An 8,571-nucleotide genomic window follows, 5' to 3' on the forward strand; every position below is an offset into this window, starting at 1 on the left:
TATGAGGACCGGGCCTGGGTGGGCCTCTCCGTGGATGCCACCGGCGACGGGGAACTCAGTGCCCACCGTCCTCCTCCCCGCTTCCCTGACACTACTCAGCTCCCCCGGCCCCTACACATCTGCCCTCCGCCCCCCATCCCCAGCATGTTCTCTCAAAATAGAAATTGCACTGTGTTCTAGAAAATTCCAGTTGCGTTTGTTACAGGCACGAGCCTGGGGATTGAGAGGCAGGCCTGCTACTGGCATAGGATGGAAAATCCCATTTGATGATGTTGGGTCAAGAATGGGCACTTCTCTTTCCTGCAGAGATCAGGGTGCCTTCTGGCGCAAGCCCCCACGAAGAGGGGTTTGTTGGAAAGGTCACACGGGGACCTCTCAGGAATCAAGAGCAGAGGAGCGTGACGGGGTCCGAGGGGATTCTCGGAAAGGAGAAAACGGGCGGTTTTCACCGTCTTTAAGGGCCTCCATGAGCTCTTTCGGGCCGTCCTGTATGCCTTCCCCTCCTCCTTCATTCCTGGCTTCCCCTGCCCGGCGGTCTGCGGTGCGACGCCCCAGGTCTCTGCTCTCCCGTCGCCCCACTGCGTCCCCTGGGCTGTGGGCCCCACGCAAGCATCCGAGCAGCTCTTTGAGCCACGTGTCTGCGACCGGCTGCGGGCGAGGTTGCATCCGGGGCAGCAGGGGCAGGGCTGCCACCCTGAACGAGTCCAGCAGGTGCTCGGCCAGTATCGCGGCGGGAATGGCTCCAGGCATTTGGACGGTGCACGTTCCGCACGGCCGGACACCGCCGTCCTGGCAAGATGCCTGCTACCCGCCCGTCTCACGGGGGAGCTTAACCGTGGTTGGACTCGAGTGAGAGCCGCCCTCCCGTGCCCCGTGGCCGTAGGGTGTGCAGAGTAGGATGAGGGGGGCTGAGCTCAGCACCTGCGTCAGCCTGGATGGTTGTCTGGTTAGTGCAGTGGTTCACAGGACAGGCTTGGACGCTCAACAGAACCGTGTGCAAACCCCAGCTCTGCTTAGAAAACGTGACGGTGCTCAGGTCACTCGATTTCCCCACATCTCGGTGTCTTCATCGGGGATGATGATTCCCTTCTTACGGGGATGCTTATGAGGATTACGGGGTTTAATGCATTTAAGGAATTTGGGCCAGTATCTGGGCGCCCATGAGGGCCAGATGGCAGCGGGCTCGTTACAGTGATGATAAACCATATGAACTAACGACCCTTTATAAGAAAACCCTTTATTTATCTGCATCCAAGGTGATTGCTGTGTATTTGGGAAAGGTCTGTATCGTTAAAATTGAGATCAGGATCGCGATGTTACACCAAAGTCAATACGAGTGATGATTAGGAACGATTATGAGGACATTGATGACGATGAAGAAATGAACTTGGATAAACTCTGGCCTCGGGCCTGTGTGGCACTGGTACGCACGGATGAATTCTATCGGATTGGGACTTTACTTAAAAATCTTTGTCTTATTGGCTTTTCCCTTCGCATCTTGACCCTGGGGTGACATCCAGCAAGATGTGATCTCTTCTTTCAAGCTACATGTTTCGTAAACAAGCTGTATGTTTATATCCGACTGTACCCAAGCTGCTGATTATGGGCATCTCTTTCTATAGCTCACTATTAATCACTCACGTCTTTAGGGTCATATAGAAAACAATTTATGTTACAAAATAAAATCTTCCCTTAAAAACCTTTGCCCTGGGAGTGAGGAGGGAGGAAATTGCAAACTGTTATTGTTTTCCCTTAGATGGATCTAAATATTAACATTCCCTTAGCTTTAAAGATTATTTTTATGCCGCTCCTTTGTAAACCATCGAAGTACACTAACCCTTCTGTTGTCTGCGGCTCTGTCGACAGCAGACCCAGACAACTGGGCTATGAGACAGAGCGAGCGAGAGAGGGAGGGAGGGACAGAGAAGCAATTCAACAGGTTATCGGGCATTGCACGCACGAAATCATAAGGTCTGAAGAGCTTGGAGCATTCTTAAAAGCAGGGCCTGGAGTCGCTGGGTTCTGAGGCTTCCCAGCAGCCCACGGAGCCTTCCCACGGGAAGGGGGGTGTCCACAGCTGCAGCTCTGCTGACCCCCTGGACCCCAGCAGGGCCATGGGCCGGGATCCCCGGGGGGGGGGTGCAGGGGGAGGACAGGACGACGGGGCAGCAGGAGGCGGCCTGGGACCGTGACTCCAGGCAGCGCCTGGCCTCACGCAGCAGCCCGGGGAGGCCACACCATTACCCCCTCCTTACAGAAGAGGAAGCGGGGACTGAGGGGTGCAGAGACGAAGGAACCGAGATGCGACAGCCCGCAGCGAGGATGGCCCCTGGCCCCCGGGCAGGGGACGCAGCCTGCAGGCCGCACCCACAGAGGCCAAGGTCCCAGGCCAGCGGCCCGAAGCCACAGCTGCAATCCTGCTTCCGGGTGCGGGGCTCACAGGGTGCCCTGCACGATCTGGGGGACGCAACAGTGGCAGAAGGGGCGTCATTGAAGTGGGAGCTGCAGCCTCAGGTCCCCCCGCAAAGCAGGTGCTCTTCCCGGTGGGGCCCTGACGGCCGGCGTCGGGCGAGGCAGTGCGGAAGGGGAGCCAGGCCACAATTTAAGGCAACACCAGAAATTCAATAATTCATTAGTGTTCAATACTATTTAATATTTCACTCTTACTATTAAATGCTATTTAATTGAGTTAAATAGTATTCAACAAATACTCTTGTAGATGGCAGCGCTAAACATCATGTAAATGTTAAACATGTACTTAAATGAAATAACCAACTTAGTCGATATTAAATATCTTTAAAAATCCATGATTTGGACGAAAATATCAAGGACAGGATCAGTCGGGTCCTTGAAGTCGGGGTCTTCTGCGCCAGACCCCGGGGCAGAAGTCAGGCCGCTGGCCCTCCGCTCACGGCCACCACGGGGTCTTCACCGTCCGGGTCGGGGACCCTCGCGCCACGAAGGAGAGGCCTGGGCCTTGAAAAGTGAGGATGGCGTCCTTGGATCCAGTGAGGATGCTACAAGAGTGAAGCCTCTTCCCTTCCTCTCCTTTTCTCTCCAGAGCTTAACTAAGGAGGTTGTTGAAAAGAGAGAGCCAACGCCTTTCCAACTTTAGAGCTGCGTATTGGGCCAGCCTTGGTTTCTCTTTTCTTATTTACTACTCGGGGTGTCAACTTAAGAAAACACTGGCCGTCCCGCTGGCACGTCAGCTGGGACACATGTGTCTTGCTGGTCACTTCCAAAAGCACTGCAGGCTTGTCCAGTCCCTGTGGCCTCAGCCTTTGAGGTCTCAACCCAGCAGTCATGCTGTTGAATATGAATATGACTACTTCCCACCCCAGAAGACATTTTATTTATTATTTTAAAAATATTTTCTTTGGGCTCCTCTAATCCTAGGGGACATTCGCTTGATGAATAGCAAATAAGTTCCCTTAACCAGACTGTTGTTATAAATATCCGTGGCATTAATTCAAACCATTTGCATCGGAAACTTCTTCTTCTTCTTCTTCTTCTTTTTTTTTTTTTTCTTTTCTGGAGGAAAAGGGGTGGCTGACTTAACCTCAACATTTGGGACATGATTTTCCCTAAAATAACCACAACATCCATCATTTTTTTTTTCCTGCTGGTGTGTCAATTTTTTAATGAGAGGCCGGGTCCCTTCAGTACCTTCGGTCTCCGTGGTAACAATTCCGTGTGTTTATCCTGGCTCACAGAAACAAAATGCTGAGGGAAAGGTCAGTGACTCACTTGTGATTGGGGGTTCCTCTAATTAGAGGATGAATATTTAGAAGTTGATCACTATCGCAGAGATGCCGTGTGCCCGAAAGTAAGGTCTGTGGCAAGCATTTTAAACGACAAGCTGTAAAACTTTAGACAGATGTTTGCGAATTCTGGCGGTTTCTTCACAGGTGCAGGTGTTTTCAAGACTATTATTGTTTCATCCATGTATAACCAACCTTGACTTCCTGCCATTCCCTCCTGGTACCAGGATCTGAGTAATGCATTAAGTAATGGATTAAAGTATCTAGAATGACTAATGCAGTTATACGAGTCTACTTGGACTTACAGTGTGTGCATCTGAGATGAGCTCAATCAATACAATAAGTCCTTTGGGGGTGGCCGCGGGGTGGCCAGAAGAGGCAGAAACATTGTTTGCGTCCCCGTTTTCCCATGTCCTCTGTCACTCTACGCTGTGTTTGGGCTCCATGGGAGGCAGAAAGGGGCCTGCGGCGCTCTAGACCGTTGCCTTGGGTTGCCGCCGCTGGACTTGGTCAGTATCATGCTCCTCCTTCCTCATCTGTCAAATGGGAACTGCATCACGGTGTGCTCCGGGGGCTTAAATGCAATAATGATGTCTGCAGTGTGCAAAGCAAGTACACACTCTCGGGAAAACACCAAGTAAGTGCTGACTGTGATAATTACTCTTTTTTTTTTTTTAACTTTCACTTTTAGATCAGCATTTTGGCCTCTGGATGGAGTTCCTCTGCTCTCAAGGGAATTGTGCTAAACTAAGATAAGACTGAGCAGCAAAGGAAATTTCTACTCTAGAAGGCAAGAAGTCAGTTCAAGCAGATGTGGATCTGTCAGTCTGTGGGGAATGTCACCCCTCCATCCCCATCCCAGGGCTCCGTGAAACTCAACTATTTTGTGCCTGGGGAGCCATGGGGCATTTTGTCTTGAGCCCAGGCTTATCTGGACAGACTTTCAGGACTAAGGGCAAAGCTTAGGTGGAGAACCTGCTCCTCGTGCCCTCATGATTGAATCTCAACCAGTCTCTAAAATATGAAGGTGTGAGGACTATAAATACGCCAAGCTCATAGAACCAGAGAATACAACAGGGGTTGCCAAGGGCTGGGGGTCAGAGTCATGGGAAGATACTGGTCAAAGGGTATAATCTTTCAGTTACAAGATGAGTAAGTTCTGGGGATCTAATGCACACCAGGCTGACTAGAGTTAAAAATATGGTATGTGCACGTGCACTTTGCTGAGAGAGTAGATCTTAAGTGTTCTCACCACGCACGCCCATACACAAGGTCACTAGGTGGAGTGATGGATGTATCTGTTACCTTGATTGTGGTGATCACGGGCTGCCCCAAAATGATGATTTAATATGTACACATTGTAAAGTGATCACCACAATCAAGGTAACAGATCTTTACAATGTGTACATGTTAAATCATCATTTTGGGGCAGCCCGGGTGGCTCAGCGGTTTAGCACCACCTTTGGCCCGGGGCGTGATCCTGGAGCCCCGGTATCGAGTCCCACATCAGGCCCTGCACGGGGCCTGCTTCTCCCTCTGCCTGACAGGTCTATGACTCTCTCTCTCTCTTTCTCTGTCTCTCTCTGTATGTCTCTCATGAATAAATAAATAAAATCTTAAAAAAAATAAATCATCATATTGTACACCCTAAATATAGATAGTTTTTACTTGCAATTATAACTCAGCAAACCTGGAAAAACAAAGCACTAAGAGATCCAGTCTCGGCTGGAAGAACTGGAAGTCGGCTGCGTCCCTGCGACCCCTTGTTGAGGTCCTAACTCCGTACGACTCCGTGAGACTCCCTGAGGCCGACGTACACACAAGCTGGGTGGGCTTGCAGAGAAGCTGCAGAGAAAAGCTGATATTTTTTAGGTACAGTTTTAGACATTTGCATGAGGCGATTTTCTAGCTGCTCTTGGAAATCCATCCGTTTGATGGTTCTTGGTAAACTGGAGATCCTAGAAGCCAGGCCTTCATTAGGGAGCTTTAGCATTCACTTACTTCTGTGGCATGTCGGGCAGGTGGCTGGGTGAGCTGCGGACACAAACGGCGTCGGCCTCCTCCCTTGGGGCTCACATTCCAAGTTGAGGAGATAGAAACAAGTGAGAAAAGAAGGAAAATAATTTCAAATGCTAAGCTGGAAACACATGTGCCAGGGGGCATGTGTGTGAGAGCCCAGCCCTCCATGAGCAGCGTGTGCCTTCTGCAGCTAATGAGAATGGAGGTAATATTCCACTTGCTTCCTCTACGGTGAAGAAAGAGTCCTTGTCCTTAAATGTCGATGCCAGCTATGCCTTTCCTCTCGGGCCGTGCAATTGGAACGAGCAAAGTGATACTGCTATTGCTGCTTTTATTTTACTTGTGAATAATAATGTTGCTAGGGCCCTGGGTCTCAGTTAAATGCTATAATTACTATTTTTTATCTTCATTGTCAGAAAATACAGCTTTGCAAACTGATTTGTTCACAAACTGCTTTTTTTTTTCTTCACAAAGCATCTCGTAGGTCTGGGGTTTGCCAGAGCCCATTTTGGGAAACCGTGTTTTAGAAAATGCAGTTTGGGTGGTCCCCCTGCGATATGCATTTCTAAAGAGCAGTGGGTCTTTGAAGAGAACCGGTGCAGATAAGGCATCTACACTGGTTGGCTACCTACGTTTTTGAGTGTCTAGTTAAGGTCACTGTTTTTTAGCTTATGCCCTAGATCTCAGGCACTTGCCTATGATTTCTTGAGATTCGTAACCCATCTCCTTCCCTACCTGCCTATATTATTGCAGAAAAACCTAAAAATAGCTCCCTAAATAAAGCAAAGCAAAACAAAACAGTGGAAAACAACAGGTATTTGATGGCAAGCATGTAAGTGGATCCTGTCTTAAAGATCAAAGCAAAATAGACATAAATCAGGCTTGTTTCTAAAGCTTACAGAGGCATACAATGACACAGAAATTCTTTGGGGGGAAATATTATACATGACAAAAAATGCGGGGCTACTCTTTTCCATTTTTAGATCATTTAGTTCTTAAAAGATTCTCTGAAAATTTAAAATGATCATGCACTTTTTCTCTTGCTTGAAATATTTAAGAATATTATAGATTTAAAAGGAATTCCCATGCATATCCATTAACTTCTTTTCTTTTTTTTTAATAATAAATTTATTTTTTATTGGTGTTCAATTTGCCAACATTAACTTCTTTTCCATCAGTAGAGAACACAGCAGCCTGAGACCATTTATTGATCTGGGGGCCACTGCAGTGTCCGACTTCTCCTGACCGCCTCCAGCTATATGGAACCTGGGTGCTAATCATTTAGGACCAAGTTTGAATCATAGAACCCCAGTAGTAGGTCTGAAGAAAAATTGTAATGCTCTAGAAACTGGTTTAGGTGAAAGTTCTTTTTTTTTTTTTTTTTTTTTTTTTTGTCCTTTAAAAGTATTGAGAATTATCCAGAAGATAATAGTGTTGGTATACATGGTCCAGCATGACCAAATGGTTCCATTAGGGGAAACCCCTACTTGCTCTTATCTCCTCTATGGTCAGGACAACACAGCACCTCATAGCTAATTGATTAAAAGTCAAGGACGCCCGGCTCTGGGTAGAGTTCAGAAGGTAGCAGAGCTTCAGAATAGCCAATTTTGCATCATGAACTTCAAATATGTTCTAGAAGAAGGTGCTTATAACTCAGGACACCATGCAGTAAGTCCAAAAGAGAATACTGTGGCTGGGGACCCCTTCTCCTTCTCTAGCCCTATAATTTCCCATTGCTCATGCTACTTCCCATTTAGTTCTTTCTGTCCCTCCCCCAAAGCACACTCTCTTCCCCACATTTGTTAGCTTACCTATTTTTGGGGTCTTCCTTCAAATGTAGAAGTAGTTCTTAAACATTCATGTGCCTCAGAATTAGTTGTAGGGCTTTGTTAAATATGCAAATGTTGCAGTCTCTAGGTAATCAATAAAAGGATAGAAGAGAACAGATCATCTAGGGAACAGTGCTGCTATCCGCCCCTCGGTAATACGAATACTCGGGTTTGGAAAGTACTTTGTCATGTCTAGGCCGCTTTTGCACAATGTGAGTATTTCCCCCATTCCAACCCGTCCATGCACCATTCATTCCTTCGGTGCCCGTTGGGCTTTCAGACCTGATACCATCAACTTCCTTCATCACCTTCCCCTCCTCCTTAATTACAAGAAAGCACATTTAAAAAGTGTACTCTCGTGACTGTCCCTTTCCTACCTCTGGCCCCTTCCCACTCAAGCCCTTCCTCCCGTAGTTTCTGTTTATTCATCCATCTGTTTATTCATCCAGTGACAAACATTTATTGTCTGCACAGAATCAGCCGCTGTGCTAGGGACTCTCTTACATCATCTTGAATTTTCACATAACTCTGAAAGGTAGACGTTTCACACGGCCAGTGTAGACGGTCCACACTATCCTGTGACAGAGGCAGGGTTTGAACCCTGCATAAATACACCTCTTTGTTTGGTGGGCTTCTTCCTAGCTAGAGAGTTAGTGACTCGGCCCTGGAATAATAACTATTAAAGTTCACTGGCTCCCCAGAGAAGCAACAGGAGGGGAGAAAGCACAGAACAAACACCCACCTTTATGAACTACTAAAAGTCGAAAATAACCTTGGAGTGTCTGTTGTGAGAAACCTGTTCTTGATAACTGGTAGGGCACGGGAGGTGGCTTTCATTCTGATTGTGCTGAATTTGCATCCAAAGTTTATTTGGTTATTATGATTGTTGGCACATCCTATGCAATATATCTAAATTGAATTATGGTATCAGATAAAATTATAGATGGGATTAAAGCTTATAT

At 47.5% G+C, this 8,571-nt stretch overlaps 1 long non-coding RNA gene across 1 annotated transcript in view; it reads left to right on the top strand.

Moving 5' to 3' along the window:
• The window catches only part of LOC140608220 (uncharacterized), a 168,094-nt gene extending 160,968 nt beyond the window's left edge, over positions 1–7,126 (top strand). Inside the window, exon 3 of the long non-coding RNA XR_012010246.1 lies at positions 4,453–7,126. This is a non-coding gene — a long non-coding RNA (uncharacterized lncRNA). The remainder of the gene's footprint in view (positions 1–4,452) is intronic.
• Positions 7,127–8,571: the final 1,445 nt, after the last annotated feature.

Source organism: Canis lupus, chromosome 17 (genome assembly GCF_048164855.1).
Source record: "Canis lupus baileyi chromosome 17, mCanLup2.hap1, whole genome shotgun sequence".
In the NCBI taxonomy this organism is placed as follows: domain Eukaryota; kingdom Metazoa; phylum Chordata; class Mammalia; order Carnivora; family Canidae; genus Canis; species Canis lupus.